Source organism: Sceloporus occidentalis, unplaced genomic scaffold, assembly GCF_023333645.1.
Source record: "Sceloporus occidentalis isolate IW3139 unplaced genomic scaffold, rSceOcc1.0.p SCAF_2, whole genome shotgun sequence".
In the NCBI taxonomy this organism is placed as follows: domain Eukaryota; kingdom Metazoa; phylum Chordata; class Lepidosauria; order Squamata; family Phrynosomatidae; genus Sceloporus; species Sceloporus occidentalis.
The window spans coordinates 233,263,680-233,289,506 of NW_028316982.1; the positions used below are offsets into that span (position 1 = coordinate 233,263,680).

Below are 25,827 nucleotides of genomic sequence, written 5' to 3' on the forward strand. Positions count from 1 at the left end.
TAACCCAGGCATACCATCTGTTTGCTAGTTTCAGAAGGAGCTATAAAACTGGAACCACAAGACTCAGCTGTGTTCTTACAACTTGTAAAAGATCATATGTCAGGTCAGTATCTTGGATTAAAACCCAGGGACTTTTCTAGGAAACACCTCCCACCCACGGATTTAGTACAGACAGATACTGCAGCAACATTTCCTGAACTTCAGTGTCTCCTGAGTCAGGATAACAAGGATGCTTTTCAACAATCTTGGCTGCTGTATTTATATTGAAAAGTTTATTTTAGTTGATTTTTCTCAAGGCACAAGACTTTCAGCTGTTACAATATTAAAATATGCACATGGAACATACAGGGATTAAATTGGATTGTGTTTTTTGAACTGGGTTAAAGTGGTAATGGAAAGTTATGCTTGGAATAGAGTTTTAAAATTAAGTTTCATCAAGGGCTGTGTAATAAATGCTACTGAAGACTGCTCCACAATACTGCCATAAGACATTGAATCATGAAAAAGACATGCTTTAGTAAACAGTATACAAAGGTCTCTATAGCACCATTGAGCACTGAGAGAAAGAACCTGGTAGTATGAGCTGTAGACTTGAGTCTACTTTCTCAAATGCATAGAGAAGTAGGTTCGAGTCTACAAAAACAAACGCTACCAGGTTTTTTCTTTCAGTTAGTCTCAAAGGTATTATTAGATCCCTTTGCGCACAGGTGTTCCAGATTAACACAGCTATGTTTAGTAAATGGTGTGTAACTGTAATCACATCTACAGTTCTTAAAAGTGCTGCTGCCCCAGGTCTCACTTTATTGATCATGTTTCTTAGACCTGTGTCTTTCAATGTGCCTACTCACAGAATATGTCAATTCCTCTTATCATTACAGTCACCATTCCAGGATGAGTGGAAGTAATATTAAAGAAAGCTAAACAAGAATACAGGAAAGAGAAATGAAGACTGGTGGCCAGTTCAGGGCCATCATTAGCTACTGTTAACTCAGATTCCATGTTCCAAATTGAGTGTGTTTGTGTATGTGCCTACATGTAGCCTGTTGACTTTATGACAACCCCATGAATTTCATAGGGTTTTCTTATGCAAGGCATACTCAGAGATAGTTTTACCAGTTCAAATCACATCTGATTTTTGAAGTTAACCCCAGGGCCAGCCCTGGTTAATATTTGGATGGGAAACCATCAATAAATAACAGGTCCCATAGACTCTATTTCAGAGGAAGGAACTAAATGAGAATCACTATTCATTTGTATATATTTATTTAGTATATTTATATTCTTCTTTTCTGTCAAAACTGGCACTTAGAGCAGATAGCAGAAAGAAAATTCAAAGAGAAACATATAGAATTAAAACATATAAACCAGATTCTAAACACAATCCATGAAAAACATATCCATGAGAAAATAATACAGTGTGTCCTTGGTATACAGTGGGGTTTGGTTCCAACACACACACACACACACACGGATAACAAAATCAGTGGCTGCTCAAGTCCCATTAAATAGTAAAAAGGTGTCCCATATATAAAATGGCATAACTAAGATTTGCTTTTTGGAATTTATATAAATATACATTTAAAATATTTTCAAGCTGTGTATGGTTGAATCCATGGATAAAGAATCAATGGATACAGAAAATTGATTGTAATAGCAACAATCCCACTAAAAATGCCCTTACATTTTCTGAATTGGTTTTGGAAGCTCTAGTGGGCAGAAAGCTGATAAACAACTTTTGGGGGTGACATTTGCAAACCAGTTCAAATAAATTAGTCTCATATAAAACCATAACTTGAAAAAGTTATGGTTTGGTCTAAAGTCATCCAACCAGTATGACCTCCAAAATAACCCATAACTATTAGAAGAATTTGATCTGCCATTCAACATAGATTTTCTTTATTTTTGGCTACAGATAATGTCTTTTTGCATTTTACCCTGACAATGTTCCTGTTTTTCTGGTTCTCTGTTGGTAAGTAATGCAAATATGTTCATTATATGGTCTTTGAATTACACTTAGGTTACCCCCAAAAGAAAGTATTCACATGTAACTTTATAATTATTCTCATTTAAATTTATAACTCATTATTTACAAGTGTTCGGATGTTGTCATTTGCACACTGGCTTCAGCTAACCCCATATACTTTGCCAACTGTGAGAAAGCTGTGTGATTCATATTAAAAAGTGTTGTTGTTTTGTGTTTTGCAAGAAATACCTTTTCAGAAAACTGTCAAATACTCAATTATATTCAATATGAAACTATTATTATTATTATTATTATTATTATTATTATGTTTTACTTACATTACTTGTTACTTGAGGGAACGCCTCATCCTACATAATCTGCCCCGCACCCTCAGAACAACAGGGAAGCATCTACTTGAGCATCCCAGGGTAAGATCATAGAACATTCTCGGCCATGGCCCCCACACATTGGAATAACCTCCCAGAAGAGATATGCTGCATCCCTACATTGGAAACCTTCAAGAAGGCATTAAAAACTTATCTCTTCCAATTAGCATATCCTTCCAACTCTTTTTAAAGTCTACCCCTCTACAGAAATTAAATCAAGACCCTAATTAGGACTGGCACATTGCATGTTTTGTAGATAGATATTATTTTTTATAAATTGTTTTTATTAATTATTGTTGATATTATGGCAAATTGTATTTTAACTGTAATTGTATATTGTCTTGTTGTTTTATACTCTGTTGTAATCCCACTTCGATCCACCGGGAGAAGCGGGAAATACAAATAAAACGTATTGTTATTATTATTATTATTTTTATTATTATATAGCGCTGCAGATTTGCACAGCACTGTACATACAAACAATAAAATAGATAGGAGTAAACCTGCCCATGGCATACAATCTAAGAAATAATAGGATAATACATATAAATAATACATAACAATAGAGGAAAGGGTTCAATAAAACAGGAAACAAATTAAAAACGTCAAATAGCAAATAATAGTCATGCAATGCCTGGGAACGCTTCTTTGAATAGGATGGTCTTCAACTCAGTTTTGAAACTAGTTAAAGAAGTGATGAGCTGTGCTCGTGGGGGAAGGAGGTTCCAGGAGTGAGGGGCAGCAAGTGAAAAGGGACAAATCCGGGACGGGGCAGTGAAAATCCTAGGCTGGGACATCAGACCTTGACTACCACAACAAGGACCCAAGCAGGAAGGTGGGGAGAAAGAAGGTCTGATAAATAAGGAGGGGCCAACCCATGGAGGGCTTTAAAAGTCAACAATAGGAGCTTATAGTAAATATGGAAGGGGAAGGGGAAGGGGAAGGAGAGATATGGTCAGAGCAGTGGGCGGATGTAATAATGTGTGCAGCTGAATGCTGGACAGAAATTAAAGGATGGAGGTGAGAGAGAGAGAGGAAGCCCTGCCAGAAGGAGGTTACAATTGTCTAGTTGTGAAACGACCAGAGCGTGGACCAGAGTCTCTGCAGTAGAGGCCAAAAGAAATGGACGGATTTTAGCAATATTGTAGAGAAAGAATCTACAGGCCTTGGCTGTGGCCTGGACCTGGGGGATACACAACAGAGAAGAATCAAAAATGAAACCAAGACTACGGGCTTCCTGGACCAGTTGAACAGAGATGTCATCAACAGAAACAGAAAGGAGTATTGGAGGGAGGGCTTAAATAGAAAGACAAGAAGCTCTGTCTTGGACATGTTAAGCTTCAAGATGAAACTTGCTGTTCAAGACCTGGAGAAAGTTCAGGGGTGGAAAGATACAGCTGAGTGTCATCGGCGTACAGATGATAGGAAAAAACAAAAGAGCTGATAAGTTTTCCTAGGGGCAATGCATAGAGAGAAAACAAAAGGGGACCCAAAACAGAGCCCTGAGGAACTCCAACAGATAAGGGAACAGAGGACGAGCTCTGATCACCCGTGACCACTGCAAAAGATCTATCTGATAAATAAGATCTAAACCAATCAAGAACAGAGTCCAAGAACCCGAGGTCAGAAAGTATGTAAACTAGAAGGCCGTGATCAACGGTGTCAAAGGCCGCAGACAAATCAAGAAGAATGAGAACAGAGTAAAGGCCATTAGCCTTGCCCGTAAAAGATCATCTGAGATCTTTGTGGGGGCCGTCTGTAGAATGCCGTGGGCGGAAACTGGACTGAAAGGGATCGAGAATGGAGTTGGCTTCAAGAAACTCAAGACAGTGAGAATAAACGACTCATTCCAAAACCTTAGAAAGAAAAGGAAGAAGAGAAATCAGACAATAGCTAGACAAAGAAGGGGGGGTCAAAAGAAGTTTTTTTCAGAATAGGAGAAACTAAAGCATGTTTAAAGTCAGAAGGGAAAGAACCCATAGAGAAAGAGCTTGTTGCTTCCTCCTGAACTCCATAGTTTATCAGCTTCTATAGGGCCACATATTCCCTAGCTATCTTCTTATGAAATTTCTAGTGGTCAAGAATTCTAATCTATGAACTGCAAGTCAAGAGTCTTAAAAATATATGGGAGCTGAAAGTCAATGAAGGAATATCCTTTGCCACAGTATAAAATGATCAGTTTTATTCTTCCTTCTTCTAATACATATGTATGCTTTGTCTTCTGTTTGCTTTTGTTTTAAGAACCCCTTGTTTTCAAGTTAAGATGGCAACAACCATCCTATTTCATCAAAAGCTTTTGATGATTATAAAGGGGGCCACACTTGGCAGTTTTGGATATCTAAACTGTTGCCAACTCCAGAACAGTATTGTCTAGAAAGCTGTTACAATAATAAATGCAACATCATATATTACAAAATTCTGCTATGCAAGCCAATTGCATCTATAAATGAATGTGCAACCTGTACAACCATTATGTATCATGATCTACAAACAGGTATTGTATGAATTTCTACATGCAAATGTGTATAGTACATACATAATATAATTTTGCAAATGAATTATATTATTGTCATTTCCCCAAACTAATCACCAAGAAAGTAGTCATAGTTCAAATGACATTGGAAGAGATAGATGCTATTGTTGTTAGGCACCTCTGAAATTTGCTGATTAAAAACATTTTTAAATTGGCTATTTAAAGTTTAGCTCTTTTTTAAATTTAAAAGAATATTTTTTTTTAAAAGGATATTCAGTAATTGTGTTTTAAAACTGGAAGCAGCAGCTCTTTTCTGGAGCTGTTCATGAAGAACTGCCTACTCTCACTAGCTCTTCATAAAAAACCTAGTGGGAATATGCAGTTCTTCATGGACAGTCTGAATATATTTTCTGTCTGTGCAAATTCAAATTAAACAAAGAACCCATTGTGTTAGAGTTGGCTCTCTCTGGGTAAATATTTGGGAAATTCTGAAATGCTTCACTTGTAGACATTTACAAACATTCTCTTCTTTGCCAGACCATGTTATTAATTGTATATACGTTCAAGAGAATTTGTATATTTCATTTCTAAGCTGCTATGATATCACTTTGTCTATAATAAGAGTCCATATAACCTTATGTTCTTTCACTCTCATCATTCTAAGAAAGACTTATTAATGTAGCATTATAAACAAGACATCAATTTTGAACACAGTTTCCTGGAAATAATTCTCATTGTACTCAGTGGGATTGGCATATGAGTTGACATATATGTAAATCTCCATTCACATCACAATCCTATGTGTGTTTACTTGAAATGCGTATAATAAGTCACAAGTTCAATTGGCTTTACTTCCAAGTATGTAGTCATAGGACTAGAGCTTTAAGACACCCCTCATCCTACTTTGTTGATGTTATTTGTTTCATGGCCCTAGATACTTAAGTCAATGTCGTCGTGTGCCTCCAAGTCATTTCTGACTTATGGGGACCCTAAGGTGAACCTATCATGGGAGTTTGTCTTTGCCTTCCTTTGAGGCTGAGAGAGTGTGGCTTGCTCAAGATCACCCAGTGGCTTTCCATGGTTGAGTGGGCATTCAAAACCTTGATCTCCAGGTCATAGTCCAACACTCAAACTTCTACGCCTTGCTGGCTCTACTTAAGTGCTATATTCTCATAATTAACTCAAGTGTGAAAGGATAAACAGTTCATAATAAAGCTACTGTTACTGTAATTGTGCTATTTTACAGTAGCAGCTCTAAAATGTATTTCAGTCATGTGTTGACCTGTTGCACCTTCTGGTATTCTCTCACAGCATCTATACTAAGAGCAAGCTTGGGTATGGGCAGAATGACCATAAAGCCAGAAGCCCCTCTCCTGTAACATATTCTAATACTGATGAATGAAATAACGCTTTTCAAATTTTATGTTTTGTTTTTAAATGTTAAACATACACATGTTAACAAATACATTTTTCTTCCATTATTGACAATATAAGATTTTAACTCTTGGCAATAATTACTGTTTCTCAACATTTGTACATAAGGCGTAAACTAGTCTGTTCATCTTACCAAGATATGAAAACTATTTACTATAAATCAACAGTATTATTTTTATAAATATTGTTCTTTTAGAAAACACTGCCGTAAAAAAACAAAAAAACCTTGAACAAATAAGTTTTCTTTACAATTTTTCTCTACTCTTCCAAAAGGCTATCTTTACCATTTTTATATGTTCATTTTATATGTTCCCCTCCTCCTCCTTCTCTCTCAGTATTATTTAGTTTCTCTGTTGCATTTAATTATTTAAAAGTCTGAACTATATCATCAAATTAAATATTATGAATTTCTGTAGAGCAAGTTCTCAGTTGCCATTCTAATCAAGTTTTAAAAATTTGCTCCAACACCTTGACTTTAAATTTACTTAGGGCAAAGCATAGATAGAGATCCCAAACAAAAAGAACCCTCTAACATGGCTGAAGTTACAGTGGGGTTGAATCCAGACTAATTTTAGACCCAGGATTTAAGCCAAAATTAAGATTTAGTTTTAAGGTTAAACTTTAACTTTAGCTTAAGTCTAACCTTTAACTTTAAGCTTAACTTTAGCTTGAGTCCCATGGAAACATTACTTATGATTGGCCAGCTGACTTGGGTAGAAGAAGAAAGCTGTGGTAGGGCCATCTTAAGGTCAAGTAGTTGTAAACTACTTGAAGACACACAACAAATAAATAAATGATTCTTTCATGAGTACAAGCCATCGTCTCACGTATGCCAACCTACACATAGGAAGCATAATTTGAGGATCTATATGTCAAAATTCAGCCATCCCTGCCAACACTGCCACTGCTGGTGTTTTTTTCAGATGCTTTTTGTCATCAGAAAAAATTAAGACCCTGCAAACAAAGGAACAAAATAAATTTCTTATACTTTTAAAATGGGCATACATGGTCTGAGAAAAAAAATCTAACTTTATCTGAGCAAGTGAGAAAATTGTACAGCCTAATGAGGTGAAGTAAAGAATGAAGAGGAGGGAGCAATTTGCTGTCTCTGGCTTCAGCTAAGGCTTTTACAGTCTGTAGCACTGGCTAGGTTTCTAATTATTTAGAAATCAGTAGGGTTTGAATGTATATGACCACCCATTCAGTTCTGAAAGATGAATCCTTCATCTGTCAGGTTGCTTTCATGAACATTTTGTGGTCCATGTGTATGCTTATGTTCCTCTGTGTAAGTTTGTTTTTTGGGGGGGAAAGCTTGAACTACATAGTGGTCTGAAACAGGGCAAAGTTTAATTAGAGCCTTATGTTCCTGTCTGCTCTTTCTGTACTTCCCTCTTACCTACAGGAGCAGTTAATATATGCCATCTGGAAACAGCATTCCCTCCCTCTTATGTCTTGCCTACTCTGTTGCCATAATGAATACCATTGTTCATAACATTCATTCAGTTTGCACAGTTTCTGTACACTACTCTAAGCTGCTACTGGAAGCATGCAGTTCTGGTGCAGAAATTCTACATAGGATCAGCAAGAACTATGAGAGGAGATAAGGTTACATATTACAGCATTCAATCAATAAGAGAAAACAGGCCTGAAACAGACGGGCCGAAGGTGCCATATTGGCGCTGAAATTAGGGTCCATACATGGCATGTGTGCATGATGCAAACATGGCGCTGCATCCACACTGCTGGGCACCTTGCTTGCGTCTTGGATGCATCACAGTGCACCAATGGCGCACTGGTGACATTGTCCCAGCACGCCAAAAAGAACCTGAGTTTTACAGGTTCTTTTTGGTCTGGAGGGACGCCATGCAGTTTGGCTGCTGTGGTGTCTGCCCAGAGGGAAACTGGGCACCTCCAGCCTGTCCCTTTGGAGCAGTCTGGATTGCCCCATTGTTTCATAAATCCAATTGCTATAAGTTACCCGAACATCCAGTTACAACAGGTTACTGTAGTATCCAGAGCTACTCTGAGTGTTAACGTGTAGTGGTATAGGCAGAATGCCTTATTGTTGCCAGGGTTTATAGTTAGAAGACACTAGTCAGAGGAAGGACTTCCAGTTGAGTAAATACAGCCATGGCCCCTGTCAAATTTTCCTTCAATTTCAAGCACTGCAAAAACTTCAGTTGTGCATTTAGTAACACAATTCAAAAACATAGTTGTGTTAGTCTGGAAAATCAGTATGCAAAGGGATCTTGCGGCACCTTGAGAATAACTGAAAAATAGAAGTTGGTAGCATGAGCTTTCGTAGACTTGAGCCTATTTCCTCTGATGCATCTAGCAATAGTTTAGGCATCTAAAGAAAAGGGACAGGCAAAGTTACCAAAAGAAAGCAAGGACAGCAAATATAAATGTTCTAGGTGTGAATGGTTTTCAGTGTCAATGTTTTAATTGCTCTTGCTTCTTCCTCACTGCCAGAAATGAGGGGACTGAAGGAAAATGTCATTTTGGGGGACAGAATTCTTATTGGGAGGGTGTCAGTTCCCTAATTTACCTCACCTATACCTAGAATCATAGAATCATAGAATCATAGAATCGTAGAGTTGGAAGAGACCGCAAGGGCCATCCAATCCAACCCCCTGCCATGCAGGAAATCCAAATCAAAGCATCCCCGACAGATGGCCATCCAGCCTCTGCTTAAAGACCTCCAAGGAAGGAGACTCCACTACACTCCGAGGGAGTGTGTTCCACTGTCAAACAGCCCTTACTGTCAGGAAGTTCCTCCTGATGTTGAGGTGGAACCCTTGCCTGGGCCAAATGCCTACAATCCTTTCCTGGGCCAAATGAAATAACCAAACCATGGTTTATCATTGTGAATGGATTTCAGACAGCTGTTGTGGCATGGAAATAGAGTGCTCTTGATCTTCCCAGAAGATCTGGAACAACAGATGTTATTTTTTTGTTTGTTTTTTAGTTTGTGTTAACCTTGTTAGGCCCCATTTCTGGTGCAGGACATGCTGGATGTTGTCCAGACTGTCCACACCAGAACTAGGGTTTGGGCCATGCATCATCCAAATAGGATTATGCCAGAAAAGGAGAGAAATTGGCTTTTTGGCCCATTTAGACAAGGCCTCAATGGGTTGCTATGGCTGAACAGGGATTTGAACCCTAGTCTCTCAGAATCCTAGTCCAGCCTTCAAACTAATACACCATGCTGACTTCCAAGCTTTTTCATTAATTATGCAATAGGCAAAACTTCTACTGTGAACACTGGTAAGCGCATCATGGAAGCCTTAGCAGATCTTGGCTTTATACAATGCACATGCATACAAAGCCTGTCTGTTAAGACTGTGCATGTTAAGGCTGTGCATCTTTTGAGTGCTTCATGTGATCACCTATTACAGAAATGGTGTCATAGAAGGTGCTAGAGAAATGATGAAGTGGAACCCCCTTGCATTTGATTCAAGAAAAGAAATTCTCTAGGCTAAAAGAGCTTAGGCCATGTGCCTGGTGGAAGTCTAATCACTTGATGACATAACATGAATCAATGAATGCCCAGCTCAGTGGAACATGGTTCTGTACTCCAGTGTTCAGAAAGCTAAGATCTTTATTCACCTGCCTCCTCAAGAGAACTAATTGCAAGGTAATTTTTTTCCTTTTTCACCTTAAGCAAGCTATTTCTAATTTATTAGCAAAAAAATAAAACTAACTTTGCTTCGGCAATAATGTAAAACATAGGACAGTGTGGGAAAAGGGAATGACTTCTCTTTCTCTTTCTTCTCCTTTTTTACCGACATTAATGAACTATACAGGGGAACATCCTCAGAACTAAGATAAGAAGAAACAGCAAGAGTAATTTTTTTCTACTTTCAAGCTAGGATTTAAGTTAGATTTAAGGCATTGGGATAAAAAAAAACCTGTCTTCCTTTTAGTTTAGACAAAATGGGACCCTAAAGAATTTCCATTCTTTGGTTTCTATATATGTCTGGAGCTATTCAAAATAACCCAAGCCCTGACACTGCCTTGTTTTCTGCCAGCACATGGAATTGAAATGTATTTTGTTCACATTTTGTAATTTTTAACTGAGTTATATCATTGGTTTTGCACCTGGAGAAGTGTTTATGTTTGGGGATTCTGCAGGGCTAAAGGTCTCATTCTGCATTGATTTCTGTCCCTCTTGCCTCCCCCCCCCCCTTCCTCATGATTGATATTTAACAGAATGAATTGTGACTCATCTGTCAAAGGCTGTTCTCACAGTTTTCCTAGAATTTACTAAATTATGACAGCGAAACATTCCCATTATATAATAAGAAAGCACATATACTTCATCATGGGGGAGAAATCAGTAAACAAAAGAGACTGAAATATGACCTGATCTACCCTGATTATAATTTGTCCTCTGAGGGTGAGGAACCAAAGGCTTAGAATAGCAATTTGGGAATGAAAAAAAATGAATTGTAAATGACCTACAATGGAACTGGCAAATGCATCAGGATTTTATTTTCAAGTGTATGCTACTGCTGATGTAAATTTAGTAGCAGCCTTGGATATTTTAACAATCATTAAACATTTCAGTTCTTCAAAATGTACATGTGCGTACATAGCATATTGCTATTGGACTTTTTTCAGGATAGAGATGTGATTATGTGAACTGGCCATAGATCTTTGCTGGAAGAATAATTGGATCTTAAATCTATATATTTTATCACTCTATCTGTACCTGTATAAGTCTTTACATATCCTGAGGTAATCTTCGGACAAGATTCCTCCAAGTATTCCCACCATCTGAAGTGAGGCAATTGGCAGCCAGAGTTTATAGAAATCTCACTTTGCAGAGGTTCTCCCAATGCTGGGATATTGTGTGCTTCGGTTAATTTTCTTAGGCCATGTTTAGTTGAGTTATTTCTTTCCTCTCTTTCTCCAAATCCTGGGACTTGGAATGGAGCAGCCACCTTGGGAGCAGCCACAGAGAAGAGCCTCTCTGCATTGTTCATTTTATATTTCCAGATATTGTTTATTTTAATGTTGTTGTTGTAGTCATTTCCAACTTATGGTGACCATAAAACAAATGTATCACAGCATTTTCTTGTTAAGATTTGTTCAGAGGAGGTTTGCATTTGCCTTCCTGTGAGGCTGAGAGAGTATGATTTGCCCAAGGTAAGTGTCTGAGGCTGAGTAGGGATTTGAACCCTAGTCTCCACAGTCATAGTCCAGTGCTCAAACCATGCTGGTCTCCTTTTATATTTTATCACTCTATCAGTGTTTATGTATCCTGAAGTAATCTTTGGACAAATTTATATTTTAATATAAGCAATATTATTTGAGCTTTGCATTTTATCCCATTTTTGTAATCTGCTCTGGAAGCAACATCCAAGAACAGCTAATAATGATTCATAAATACATAAAGACATCTTAATTGTAGCCAGGTATGTTTAAAACATGTATTAGTTTTTCAAATCTACAGTCATTCTTTTGAGTTGCAATTGACAGTGGATTAATCTGTCTATTTTTTTCCCTAGGTGGTGCTGTTAAAATAGCATTCTTTGCTTACCAAAGTCTGATGAAGAGCCAAGACTTCTGAAAATACCAGTACACTGATCCACAGCTCCATCCATTCCCCAAAGTCTTACTGTAAGTGTATCCACATTTGAAAATCAATGAATGCTAAACCTTATTATACAGCAATTCATTGGGGTAAACCTGTGGAAGATGTTAAAGTTAAAATTTTCAAGGATATAGAAGGACGAGTCCTGGTGAAAATCAATGAGTATGCCTTCTTCTAAGAAAAGGTCTGTCTAATGTTTTAGAGTTCTATGAGAGTATCAATGAACAGGAGTAATCCAGTAGACACTGGAACAGAATGATTCAATAGACATTTTTCCTTGGACTTCCAATAGGCTTCTGACCTGGGTCTAATCTGAACTACAGAAATAATGCAGTTTGACACTGCTTTAAGTGCCATGGCTCCATTCTATGGAATTTTGAGATTTTTAGTTTATTGTGGCACTAGAGCTCACTGATAGAGAAGGCTAAATATCTCACAAAACTACAAACTCCAGAATTTCATGGCATTGCGCCACAGAAGCTAAAGCAGTGTCAAACTGCATTAATTCTGCAGTGCAGATTATACCAAAATCTCTCACCCAAATTTCTTGAAAAAACGAATTGGAATAAGAGAAATCTTTTCCTGAGTTTTTAAACTAGTTACTAGTTTTAATTAGTTAAAAAAGCAGAAGGTAGAGAGTAGGAATTAATGGTTAGTTCTCATGACAGAATACTAAATAGTGGGATCCACCAAGGAGATGCATTGAGACTGGTAGTTTGTGTTGTATTGCATTGTCTTGTATTATGTAACTGGTATTCCTCTCTGTGTGTAGTGTTTTTGCATTCATAGTTTTTGCATTCATGTGGGTTCCCCACAGGAATCAGTTTGTCCACTGTGTAACCAGAATTCTGATCCAAAATTGTCCTTTTTATGTTTAGAGTATTTTTCTAATTAGATAAGACATGGCTTGATAGTAGTCTGTGTGAAAATGGTTCTGGTAGCCTTGCAAGCTAAACATGAGCCAGCAATGCTATGTAACAGCTACAAAGGAAAAGACAATGCTAAATTTTATTAACAGAATCATATTTCCAAATTGCAAAAAGTAATTCTACTGCTCAGTTCTGTTTTGGTCAGACCTCATCTGTAGTACTGTGTCCAGTCTGGGCACTATAGTTTAGGAAAGATATTGCTAAGTGGTAATATGCATTATAAGGGGGGGGGGGGAATGATGATGATGATAATGGTAACAGATGTGAGATCAAATCCTACAAGGAAAAGGTGAAGGAGCTGAGTATGGAACACAGGATTATGAGTTGATTTAGTGGATATCTTCAAAGATTTGAAAAACTGTCTAAAAGCAAAGGCACAAATATGTTTTCTTTTACTTCAAAAGGAAGGGACTGAACCAATGGATTCACACTATGAGGAAGTGGATTTCAGAACCATTAGGAATTAAGAAAAATATCAAAAATGGATGAGCTGTTACATAGTGGAACAGACAGCCTTGGGAAATGGTGGACTCTCCTTTGTTAGATGTTTTTAAGAGGCTGGAGGATCACGCATAAGGAATGCTTTAACAGATGATCTCCTGTGTTGTCAGCCATTATTTTTTAAATTGTATATTTATGTATTTTAATATTTTGTATTGTTTTTAAATTGTATTGTTTTATACTTGTTCACTGCCTTGAGTCCCTATATTGTGAGAAAGGCAGGATATAAGATGATGATGATGATGATGATGATGATGATGATGATGATGATGATGATGATGATGATGATAGGCTAGATAATCTTTGACATGTTTTTGAGAACAGGAAAAGAAATGATACAACTCTTGTAGAATATGTAACTTTAGTTGTAGCTTATTTTGTTTTGAGCCCTGGATATGTAATTAACTTCATATAAAGTAACTTTCGAGACTTGTTCTAAGACAAGGGGCCTTTTACACTATCCCGTTTTTCCCACTAATGAAGTAAGGTTTGTACCATCATTATACTGCTGGGATTCTAATGCTCCCTTTCGCATTTCAGTTTTGGTGTCCTTATCATAGCAATCATTCCTGCTTTAGTTTTCCCACACTGGGCTAGTTTTGGCTGGCCACCCAGTACCTCCCCTCCACACCTCTCATCTTTTTTATTTGGCTTTTTCCTGAAAAGCTGTCATCACTTTTCCCCCACCCTACATGTCCTGCTTTTAATTTTTTTTCTATAATTACATTAGTGTGACATTCTTTCAACACACTCCAATGCACTCCCTTGCTGCTGTACTGCTGTTGTGGTGCAAAGCAATGTAGATTATTTTAGAAAGGATGAATCAGATAAATTTGCAAGCCCCAGGAAGTCTTAATTCATAATGTAGTCACTCCCTCTTTCCACCTACCCATCAAAAATAAAATGAAAATGGAATACCAGGTCAAATCTTTGGTAACCATGCCTACCATGTGCCCCAAACAAACCCACATGATCCCTAAATTGGGTTATTTGTGAAAGGGCTCTTTTGCACCCATAAAAAAGCCCATTAAAATGCCATGTCCTGGACTGAGAAACAGATTTTTATTTTTTATTTTTTGGTGGCAGTTTTTTTGGTCTTTTATGCCATATTCTGATATAGTTACAGCACTTTGCCTGCAGCATTTTAAATCTCCAGTCCATCCTTTAATACAAGGTTTATTTGATGTCTTTCTGTGGGGTAAAATTCAGGGGCAAAATAAAGTGGCTTCCAGCAACTTTGAAGGCAAAGAGTTTTAGACAATGCATGCGGCAAAAACAGTTGGAAAGCAAAACGAAGCAATGCTCCGGGGCTAAAAACTGGATCAAAAAGAAGCTGGGATAGTCCAGTTCAAGGGAGAAAATGTGCATCTTTGCATCATCATATAAACAGCCTGGCACTAGTGCAGGACTGTGATAAAGCAAAAACATGATTGCCAATAATGCAGTGGTTGTATCCCCTCCTAAATCTAGACCAGATTTAAGAGGAAGGAGCTCCTAGAGGGGAAGAGGAAGAGGGAATTCTGTTGTGTGAGCTGTAGCACATGTGAAAGGGACGTAGTAGCCTACAAACCTGTGTGACATTGTATTTTTCCTTCTAGCAGCAGCAGGCATATAAGTAGCAAGTTCATAGTGCTTTGTTCATACTGAATTGTACTTCTGTGATAATTTTAAAAAATAAAAGATGTAACTAAGGGATAAGGAATATGTGGGTTTGCAGAGGTTGTTAGGTTGCACTTGCATAATCTTTTACCATTAGATGTACTGGCTAGGGCTGATGAGAGCTGCATTCCAACGATATCCAGAAGGCATACACTCCCACATCTCAGGCTAATTGAACTGATTATACCTTTAACCCCTACTCCCTCATTTTCAGCACTTTGGGATATAAATGGTATTTATTTTAGGACTTTAACTGAATGATGTAGATGTAGCTGTTGATGGTGGGGATGATGATGATAATGGACCTTATCACACATGGAGGGTTGTAGCTCAGATCCGCAGTCACTCCTGTTCTAGCAATACAAAGCATGATGTTTTTTCACACCAGATCCAGAGTCTAGCAATGCGAATTAAGGTTAAAACGTGATGTTTTACCACACCTGGTTGCCTTTCTGTTGCCCTTCCAAATTGAGGGGGAAGCGAAGTCAGTTCTATTCCAAGCAAGTCACGTGATGTGGATTCAAGCAAAGCGGAGTGAGTGCACATTGTATTACCACACCAGAGGGTTCAACGATTCAAATCAGCTCCCTTGCACATGCGCAGTGGGGCTCTGGACGCTGTCCTCCTTCCCTGCCCCCTCCTTAGCTGTCATCCTTCATGGGGTGAAGAAGCAGTGAGGGGAGATGGATAGCTCACCGGAGGTCGCTGGGGCCAGGATCGGGATGCAGGAGAAGGCAGGGGATGATGGGATAGCTTGCTGGGGGTCGCTGGGGCCAGGATCAGGATGCAGGAGAAGGCAGGGGATAATGGGATAGCTCGCTGGGGGTCCCTGGGGCCAGGATCGGGATGTAAGAGAAGGCAGGGGATGATGGGATAGCTAGCTGTGGGTTTCTGGGGCCAGGATCGGGATGCAAGAGAAGGCAGGGGATGATGGGAATGATGGGATGGTTTGCAGGGTGGCAGAGGGGGTGAGATGGCATGAAGGAGGAGGAGGGGGATGATAGAGCAGGACGCAGGGGGCCAAGGGGGGTGACATCGGAGTGGTTTTCCACACCAGACCAATTCGCAGTGCAATTGAAGTGAGCCTGGAAGCGAATTCTGTGAAGTCACTTTTTTTTCCAGTTTTACCAAAAATGAGGGGTCACTTTGGAGTCACTGCAGAAGCACCTCGCAAGGAGCTCCCATAGAAAGGAATGGTGTCTGATAACACATTCATGTTATGACATGAATGCTCATTGTTGGAAGTGCAGTCACGTCGGAAAATCTCCAAAAAGCTTCATGTGATATACTCCAATGATAATTAAGACAAGAGATGATATTCATGGTGATATCCTGAGTAAAACAGGAGGAAAATGTATGACCTCCTTCTTTTATTGTGTCTTAGCACAACAACAATTGTATTCAGTCTTCTAATAGAAATAGTTTTGACAAGTAGACATGAGCTCATAGTATCCAGAGTCATCATATGCCTCTGAGTATTGTCTGCTTTCAAGCATGACTTTTGGAAGAAATCTTTTTTTCTTTTTCTTTTCTTTTCTTTTTTTATCCTGAAGAAAAGCTTCTGTATTTTTTTTTAAAAGTTTTAAGAGGAGACAGTTCAGGGGGAAAAATGCAAATTGTTTCTTCAGATTTATTTACAGCACAGCTCTATACATCTATAGAAAGGAATCCCTCTGAATCCAGTGGGACCACTAGATAACTGTGTATAGGAATGTAGCTGAGCCAATCAATCCTGCTGTTGGTGAGGTGGACAAAATAGGTGAAGGTAGATCCAAAGCCTTACTGGGCTTATGCTTACTGGACAGATTGTAGGGGGAAATAGCAACATATTTCTTTTCCACCCACTTTCCTTTTCCTTCCCCCCCCCCCCTTTCTTGATTTCCTTCCCATGCACTAGCCTTTTAATTGGTATACTAAAGGGAGTTCTGGTGGTGCAGCAGTTAAATGCTGCTACTGCAGCCACAACATTGTGAGTTTGATCCCAGGGCTCCAAGACTGACTCAGCCTTCCATCCTTTCATAGGTCAGTAAAATGAGTACCCAGCTTGTTGGGGGCAATTAGCTTACAGATTGTGAACCGCATAGAGAGTGCTGAGTTCCCTATGATGCAGTATAGCAATGTAAATGCTAATGCTGTTGCTAGTGCTTTACAGTTACCACAATTTGAGGGGCAGGTTGGGGGGAATAGAAATTTTTGCTTCTGCCAGTGTTGGAGATGGGACATCTAGGGAGGTAAGCATTGTGGAGGTTTCTGGGTTGACCAAAGCAGTTTGGGAAATGGTTGTGTCACTCTAAAGCTGGGCTTCTCTTTCCACCTCCAGGCTCTTCCAGATTGGTCCAAAAAGCATGAATTCTCACAATATATAGCTCCTTGTGTTTTGCCACTTATTGTGGCCTCCCTATCTACTTGTTTCATTCTTTTTGGGATGCCATTTGTAGCAATTTCTAGCATCTACAGGATGGTTGCCCATCTATTTTCAGGCAGTTTATTACTTACTAGGCCGTATAAGTTCTTAAGCCCTATATGACTGAAGTCCAGGTTATCTGAGGTGCTGGACAGACGGGCCCTATGGGGCGCCATCGTCACGTGCGAGGGGTGGAGCTTTCAGACTCCCCTCGCCCCTCACACGTGACGAGGGTGTCTGGCAGCGCCCTGTACATATAGGTACCGCCATTTTGACGTAATGGACACCTAGCATCTGCACATCACAGTGCCCAGGTGACGATGCGAGTGTGCCAATGGCGCACTGAGGCGTCACTCGCGTGCCACAAAAAGAAGCTGCTTTTTGCGGCTTCTTTTTCTTGCCATCACCAAGCCGCACAGTATATCTGCTGCGGTTTGCTGGCGGCACAAATGGCACCGCCGCCAGACCGTCCTTTAAGGGCGGTCTGTAGCATACCGGAGGGACCATATCTCTCTATCTAAGCCTGGGATGCATTACAGAATGCATTGGAGCTCATTGTGTAATAGGACTCCCACTGTCACACAAGGACACCATAAGAGTTGTCATCACAGTTCACTAGAAGGGTTGCGTGTCCTGTCAGGGACATAATTATGACATCACAAAGTTACAAATCCTCGCCTCTGATGCAGAATCTCAGCCATATAATGCAAAAGTACCATTCCGTTGGTGTGTTGATACACTACAGCAGTATTTGTTTCTGTGTGCCTTCAAGTAATTTCCAACTTATGACAACACTAAGGTGACCCTATCACGGCATTTTCTTGGCAGCATTTCTTCAGGGGGGGAGGTGTTTGTCATTCTCTCAGGCTGAGAGAGTGTTATTTGCTTAAGGTCATTTAGTGGGTTTCCATGGCTGAATGGAAATTTGAACCCTGGTCTCCAAAGTGCTAGTCCAACATCCAAACTACTACACTATACTGGCTCTCACAGCACTATACATGTAAAAAGACAAAAGAGAGCAAAGAGGTGATGAATTTTAAAAAATTGACTTAGAATTAACAAGAAACCCACTCGTGGTGGGAATAACATGTTGCAGCTGTTGCTGGGAATTGCCAAAATATTGTCAAGTAGGATAACAGAAACATTGTTTTGATATTTTTAAAAAACTCAAGAACTACAGCAACAAATGCTGCAACCTCCAGCAACCTTTGACACATTTGTCTCATCTGTAGGAATCCAAAGGCAGAACACAAATGCTTTCCCAGGGATCATAGGATTACAGCCTAAGTAATGGTATATTTTTTAAAAAAAACTCCATTTGAGTAAAAAGTGATGATATCCTGAAATGCTTTCTTGCCTTCCAAACAACTTGAAAAATAATGATTTAGGGATGCCCTTGAGTTTTGATTCTAGTTTTATTGCGGGGGGAAGGAATTAGAAAAATCTAATAGTGTTTCCTTTCAAAAATGTTACCGTATTTTCCGGCGTATAAGGCAACTTTTTACGCCTGTCTTATGCACTGGATTCTAACCCCAGAGACAGGTGAATGGTGTAGCCACCTCTCTGTCTCTGGGGTCCATGCTGGTTCCTCTACCAGCAGGCACTCACGTCAACTTGAGGGGGCCTCTCTGGAGGCCTGAGGCAGGTACCGCGGCTGGGCTCTGTCTCGCCACCATTGTTGCTGCAAAAGGCGGTGAAGAAGCGGCTCCAGAGCCAGTCGGGCTGAGGTAGAGCCGGTCCCTTATTCCTCGCCACCGCTGCCACCGAGAATACTCTGCTTCTCCAGCAGCTTCAAAAGTCTGCCGCACAAGCCACTGTAGGAGCAGGTGGCAGAGACGGCAGACTTCTGAAGCTGCTGGAGGAGCAGAGTATCCTGGGTGGTGGCAGCGGCAGCGGCAGCGAGGAATAAGGGCACGGCTTTTTACCTTGGCCCGACTGGCTCTAGAGCCGCTTCTCCAACGTCTTTTGTAGCAATAATGGCGGAGAGAGAGAGCCCAGCCGCGGTACCCGCCTCAGGCCTCCAGAGAGACCCCCTCAAGCTGGTGTGAGACCCCCTTATAGGAGGCCAGGGACGCTGCTGGTGTGCGACTTGGGGGTGTCTTACACGCCCAGTCGCCTTATACGCCGGAAAATACGGTATGTAAAATATTGATTATATTGGCTTGGTTCCTACCCTACCTTCTGTGAATTCTAGTTCATGTTCAAGAAATACAGCTTTTCTGCTCCCCTTTTCCTCAGCTGGGGTCAACTGGGAATTGGTGAGGAGAGGGAAAGTGCACATAAATAGTGAAGTTGGAAATCCCCTTTGCATAAATAGAAGGGGGCTTAAGAAATGATCCTATGACCTGTGGAAGCATATGCCAGAACCTATAGAATATAGTGGATCTCTCTGTCTCTCATCAGAGAGGAAGGTCCACTTTTGGATTCCTCCTTGGTGCAGCAGCAAAAATCTGCACCACCATTATTTTTATAGCAGTAACAGTAATGACCTAAAAGGGACATTGTGGTGGTCTTTTAAAGGTAAATTGGGAGAAGTTTGAGATCTGTTAAGTTCAAAGCTCCTTCCTTCCAGCTATACTGGGAAGGACACACTAATTATGTTGCTGGAATACCTAACTTATTTTGCTTCCCGTAAGACCAAGAAGACTATCATACATGACTTTCAAACTCCAGCTATACTAGTAAAATAGTGTTTTGGCAATACAGAGCATAACTTCCCAATGATAGCTGCTGTGTGTTCCAAGTGTGATTAGGTTATCCCTTTTCATTAATGGGGAAAACCCCTCAGTAAGCTCCCAATCATGCCTCAATCCCATCATCCTCATAAATGGAAACATCGCTGATGAAGCAGTTGTTTGAGAGTAATTATTATTTTGCACATGGAGACTAATTGTGTCAGTGTTCCAAAACATGGCATCCTCAGACTACAAGTCTCATTACCAATGGAAATGATGGACTCTGTAGTCAAGCACATTTGGAAAGTGCCAATTCAAGGAAAGCTATTTTGAGAAGTTGTACAAGCTGAACAACTAGCAAATAACAACGTGAATTTAAAAAAATGCAGAGCACTTTGAGCACTGAGCCCTGTGCCATATACAAATGGTACTTCCTCTTCCCAAAATAAAGCTGCAGGAGCTCCAAATTACAGTTAAAAAGGAAAAAAAACATTTTTGAAAATATTTTGCCATAATGAATGTTTAATGAAAAAAAACAGACTGCTTTACAAAATTGATAACACACTGTTGATACAATCATCCCTAAAATTCAAAGCTGCTAACATTACAGTATGCAAGTTTCATCTCCCAAACTTAGCAGATTTCTGTAAACTGTTCTATTTTAACATCCATTGCCAAGGACATTTGTATTCAATAGAAATTCTGATCTCTAACCAAAAGCAACACTATAATTGTCTCCACCAAAAACAGGAGGGTCCTTGCTTGGATTTCCTGTCTCCTAAATCCCACTCACTCCCCACTTCCCCGCAAGAGGCTTTGCTTTTGCATAAAATGCTCAAAGGAATGCACTAAATTAATACAGGTGAAGTGAAGATGGATACCATTATTTAGGGAAGGAATTTTCTCTGAAAGCAATAGATATAATAGAACTATACCTGTCTTTTGGCAGTCTGAAATGCCAAATGCAAACACATACATATACATCATATGTGTGTATTTGAAAAACCTAATCATGTGAAAATAATAGTCAGTCTTAAGGAATCAGATTTTCTGCTAAGATAACCAAGTATTTTAAGAATGTGCTTGTATGCGTCTCTGTTTCTTTGGTAGATCTTGGATTCCTTCACTGTAATCCAATGTAGTATTGGCTCAACTTAACCATCATCAAGTGGCTATATAAGGTGCTTAACAGGGGGAAAGGGCTTTCTTTTTAAAAAAAAATAAAGAAAAAGAAATACATTCAGAAATATGCCACAGATGGAGAAATTCATGTAGTGAATTCTTCTCATTTCAACACAGTTTAGAAGGGAAATATATCTCCCTCATCTGGTTGGCTTCAGTTTTGCAGTAGTACCCAAGAATTTGTGATTTAAGAGTAAAGGCACAATCCAGAATAAATTTGTCAAGACTAGCAGGGTCACCATGTCCTGTATAGAGAAGGGAACTTTCACAGTGGTAAGACATCTCTTTTGCATGATGAAGGTTCCTGGTTTGATCCCTGACCTCTCTAAACATGATCAGGTAGCAGATTATAGGAAAGATACTGGAACTGTACACATGGGCCAAAAAGATTATGTCCCCCCTCATCTAGCATAATCCCAGGTTGAAATCAGGCAGACCTGACATGGATCTGGTGGATCCAGCATGAACCCAGCCCAAAAGGCCCTTGATCCAATCAAAAAAGATCAGCTGTTTTATTTTCTCTGAAACCACCATGACAGGTAGCAGACTGGATGCCCCTATGTGCTCCTTACCTGCAGCCACCATTTCATTGCCTTGTTTTTACCCTTACAGGCTGTGTTGGGTTCTTCAGTGGATGTGATGGTGGTGGCAGGTAAGGGCTGTGTGGTGGTGGCAGCTCCACTGCACAGCAGTGGGAACGTATGTGAACACCTGCCTGTCACTGTGCTGGCCAAGGGACTGACTTGGGTGAAACTGCAAGCAGGTTACCACAGAGTTGGCCTGTGGTAACTGCCCATCTGTTTATGCCCTCTTTCATCAGGAAGAATGATGCAACCACCACAGGCAGCAGGTACTGTGGATTGATGGTGGTAGACATCTTTCACTAGTGGTTTCCCTTGGTTGGATGTCAGAGCAGTGTGTTCCACACACTTACAGTAAATGAACTTGATGCTTCATTGTGGAACATGATGTTATACTGTTACCAGTGTTGAAGAAGATTCTACTGCCAATACATTCACCTTCAGTACAGGGACTGAGGAGAAAGTCATCAACTTGTCCTTTGCTTCAAGACAAAATGTCTTTGATAATCCCCTAAAATGTCTGATAAGATATACCTCTGCCTTGACCACTGAATATAACTGTTAAGGCAATGTACTATCCTCTGTGTTTGTTCTGTTGCCATTCTTTCCCTGCTTTAGGCAATTGGGATTGGGATGACAACTAAATCCCCTTGATCCAAAGAAACACATAGTGTATGACTAAGTCTAACTCAAAGAGAAGTTGGACCAACTCATAGAAGCATGACAAATGATAAGGGATTCTCAGAGTTCTAGCTTAACAACATTGGGCAGGAGGCATAGATTTGGAACTATGGTGGTACTAGTATGGTCTTGTGGAAGTTTTATACTTGTCTCAGAAAGAAAATGGGTAGAGTTGGGTGTATTGGGGGGGGGGGGGGCGAGAAATAGCCAGCAAAACCAAAATCCTGTGTTCCCTGAGCTATCCATCTTGGCTTTCCCATCAGCATATGGCCATTGTGGCAAACCTATGGCATGCCTGTCAGAGATGGCATGTGAATCCATTTTTCATGGCACGAGGAGGATGGGGAAGAGGAGGAACAGACATATGCCTGTTCCTCCTCCTTCCCAACTGCCCGGGCCTTCAGCTGCCTCCAGAGCAGAGCTGAAGGTCTGGGAGGGTGGGGGGGGAGGTAGAAGGAACAAGCAGATGCCTGTTTCTCCTCCTTCCTGGCCATCCTGGGCTTTCAGCTGCCTCCAGAGAGGCAGCTAAAGGCCCAGGAGGGTGCGGGGGGGGGGGGGGGGAGAGAAAAGCCATGTGCCTGTTCCTCCTACTCCCTCCGCACCCTCCCAGGCCTTCAGCTGCCTCTCCAGAGCTGCCCCCCCCCGGAAGTCCTGCCCCCAGCACTGGGTAACACTGGGTGCTGGAAGGCCTTTTAATTTGGGCACTCAGTCCCTAAATGGTTTGCCATCACTGGCATATGCAATTAAAGACACATGCATTTGCTTGAAGAAACAACTGCATACTATGCCCCCCCAACCCTCCATGTTGCAGAGCAGAATTTTTAGCAACAAAGTCATGCAGCAGAAGTATATGAGCAATAGTACTGGGACTTAGCTCTGGTTCTCCTTGTCTATTTCTAAGGCTACGCATGAGCATGTGGAACTCACTTGCAAAAACTGGTCAGTTTGCACAAACAAGCAGCCTAGGCTAACAAAACACAAGTTAGATCAGATGTATAATATTTTTGCTCTCAGCCGTCTTACAGGTTTTCTGCCTCAGGACTCTAGCCACAAATGCGCACTAGGAACTTCAGGACACTGACAACCTAGCTGCAAGGACAAAACACATATAGGTAAGCAAGAGCATAAGGCTTTGCCAGGGAGAAGGAACCTTTACCTCAAGGGATGACTCATTAACAACCTCTGTCCCTCACCTGTAAAGCACCCAAGATGTTCAGAGCTAGCAAACTCATCCATGGACATACAACATCTCTTCCTTTCTCTGAAATATAAGAAAACATTGTGTGCAAGAAACTACTGAACTCTGTAGGTAGTAGTGCACATCTCCCACAAAAGTTCAAACAGATGCATCTCTTGGCTTTCAACACAGGTGAGCTCCCATCATGCATTAAGAAAGGCAAGGAAAGTCTTTTGAGGGGGGATGAACATGACATACTCCAGCTATTGGTATTGTTGGCCAAACACCTCTGACTTATTCTCAATCCAGGATTCCTGCTGGGGCATATGGAGAAGAATCCACCAGTCCTTGCAGACAGAATTGCAATGTATTCTTCTCCTGGACTAAATGACAACATTAATAATAATTTTAATAATTTGTTTTATTTATATACCGCTATTCCAAAGATCATAGCGGTGAACAGCAAGTAAGCTAATTAGCAAGTAAGCTAATTTGCCCCCAACAGTCTGGGTACTCATTTTAGCAACCTCGGAAGGATGCAAGCCTGAGTCGAGCTTGGGCCCTTTTGCTGGTCTTGAACTCGGAACCTTGTGGTTTCGAGTGAATGGCTGCAGTACAGGCATTTAACCACTGCGCCACCAGGGCTCCATGGACATTAAGTCCATATTCACTGAATGGCATAACATCGGTATTAAGGGAAATATCAAGTGAGTACTGATTCAGTGGAAAAGTGGGGAGGGAGCTTTGAACTGCAAAATTTGCTTTATTTAATGACTTCTGAACTGGGTGGGACCTCGCCCTGAGCTCTCCTTCACTTCTGAGATTATGGGTACATGACAAAGATTGGATTGATTTCCCTGTCGGGATAATCTGCCCTTCTGGACATGTGCTGCCCATAGGCATAAGACAAATGCCTGCTCAGCACCATGCAAGCCTGCTTCAAAGGGTAATGTCACCAGGGCCGGCTCACCCATATAGGCCACCTAGGCAGCTAACTAGGACAGCAAAAGTTTAGGGGCAGCGCCAGGAAGGGAAGCCGAGAAAGAGTGCACACACAGCCAGGTAATAATTAAAGTCAATTTATCTTCATCAAATCTGCATAGACAAATCTGTCTGTTTATAGACAGAGAAGTCAACTCAGAGACTTGACAAGCCGATGTGATTGCTACTAAAAAGAGCACTTTGAATTACAAACGCCTTAAGGATGCTTTTTTTAAAGTGCTCGATAATTCAACACTAAATTTAAGATTGCACCATGGCAATCCAAAAGGAATCACAGTGCTATAATTGTACTGTGTGAAAGAGTTCCCAATACTGTGTTGTAACATGAAGGGGGGAACTATCAGCTCAAAAAGCTAAAACTTCTATAGATTGTTAATGTCATCAAGTTCTGCCGCTTCTCGCACTTGTGAATAGCATCATTCTTCCTGGGCCTTCCATATTTTGGGAAGAGCCATGGACTTAGAAATGACCCTTTTGAGAAATGTTTTCAGAAGTGACTTAGACAAATTCCCCCATTCCTCAGTCTGTTTGGGGAGCTGTCACTAAGTAAGTAATGGCACAGAAAGGGAACAAAGAGGGACTGGCATAGGGCCTGAGAAATGATACCTAAGTATACATTATGTTTAGTAAGCAAAGTTCACACTTTGCAGTGAAAGGTCACCAGGAATTCATGCATTCTTGGCATTCACTCTCAGTCCAAAGGAATGTTTCAGTCTTAGTGTTTAGCATTTCAAGGTTGTTCCATTCCAGAGTCATATGAAAGCACATTGAGGGGGTGGGATGAAAATAGATGGATGTTAGGGATTATTTATTACTTAAGGCTTTATTAATGCAGTCGGTTGAAGGATTCAGACATTATAAGGCAAGTCAAACATTCACTTAGTCATGATGTGACGTTACACATTTATCCTGATTTTCCACTAAAAGGGGGCAGTGGTGACTACTTAATCCTGGAATCAGCATTAATGGAGTGGCGTCACTAGAGTTAGCATCACCCAGTGAGAAAACTCATGGTGTTACCAGCCCCTGTATTGACCTCCTCCCTTCCCACACCATACAGAATCCTTAGTAATGATTTATGTTACTCATAAATCATTATTACTGTATAACACTGAATGTAATGGCAATAGTTGTGACATAAACAACTAGCAAAATTAAAATGATACCTTTAACTTACAATA

The 25,827-nt window shown here is 40.4% G+C and overlaps 1 protein-coding gene across 3 annotated transcripts in view; it reads left to right on the forward strand.

Moving 5' to 3' along the window:
- Positions 1-25,827, forward strand: part of COL8A1 (collagen type VIII alpha 1 chain) — a 151,378-nt gene that overhangs the window by 95,270 nt on the left and 30,281 nt on the right. For all 3 annotated transcript variants that reach the window (XM_089512412.1, XM_089512414.1, XM_089512413.1), the window contains exon 2: positions 11,770-11,881. The gene's annotated coding sequence lies outside the window, so the exon portion shown is untranslated. The remainder of the gene's footprint in view (positions 1-11,769; positions 11,882-25,827) is intronic.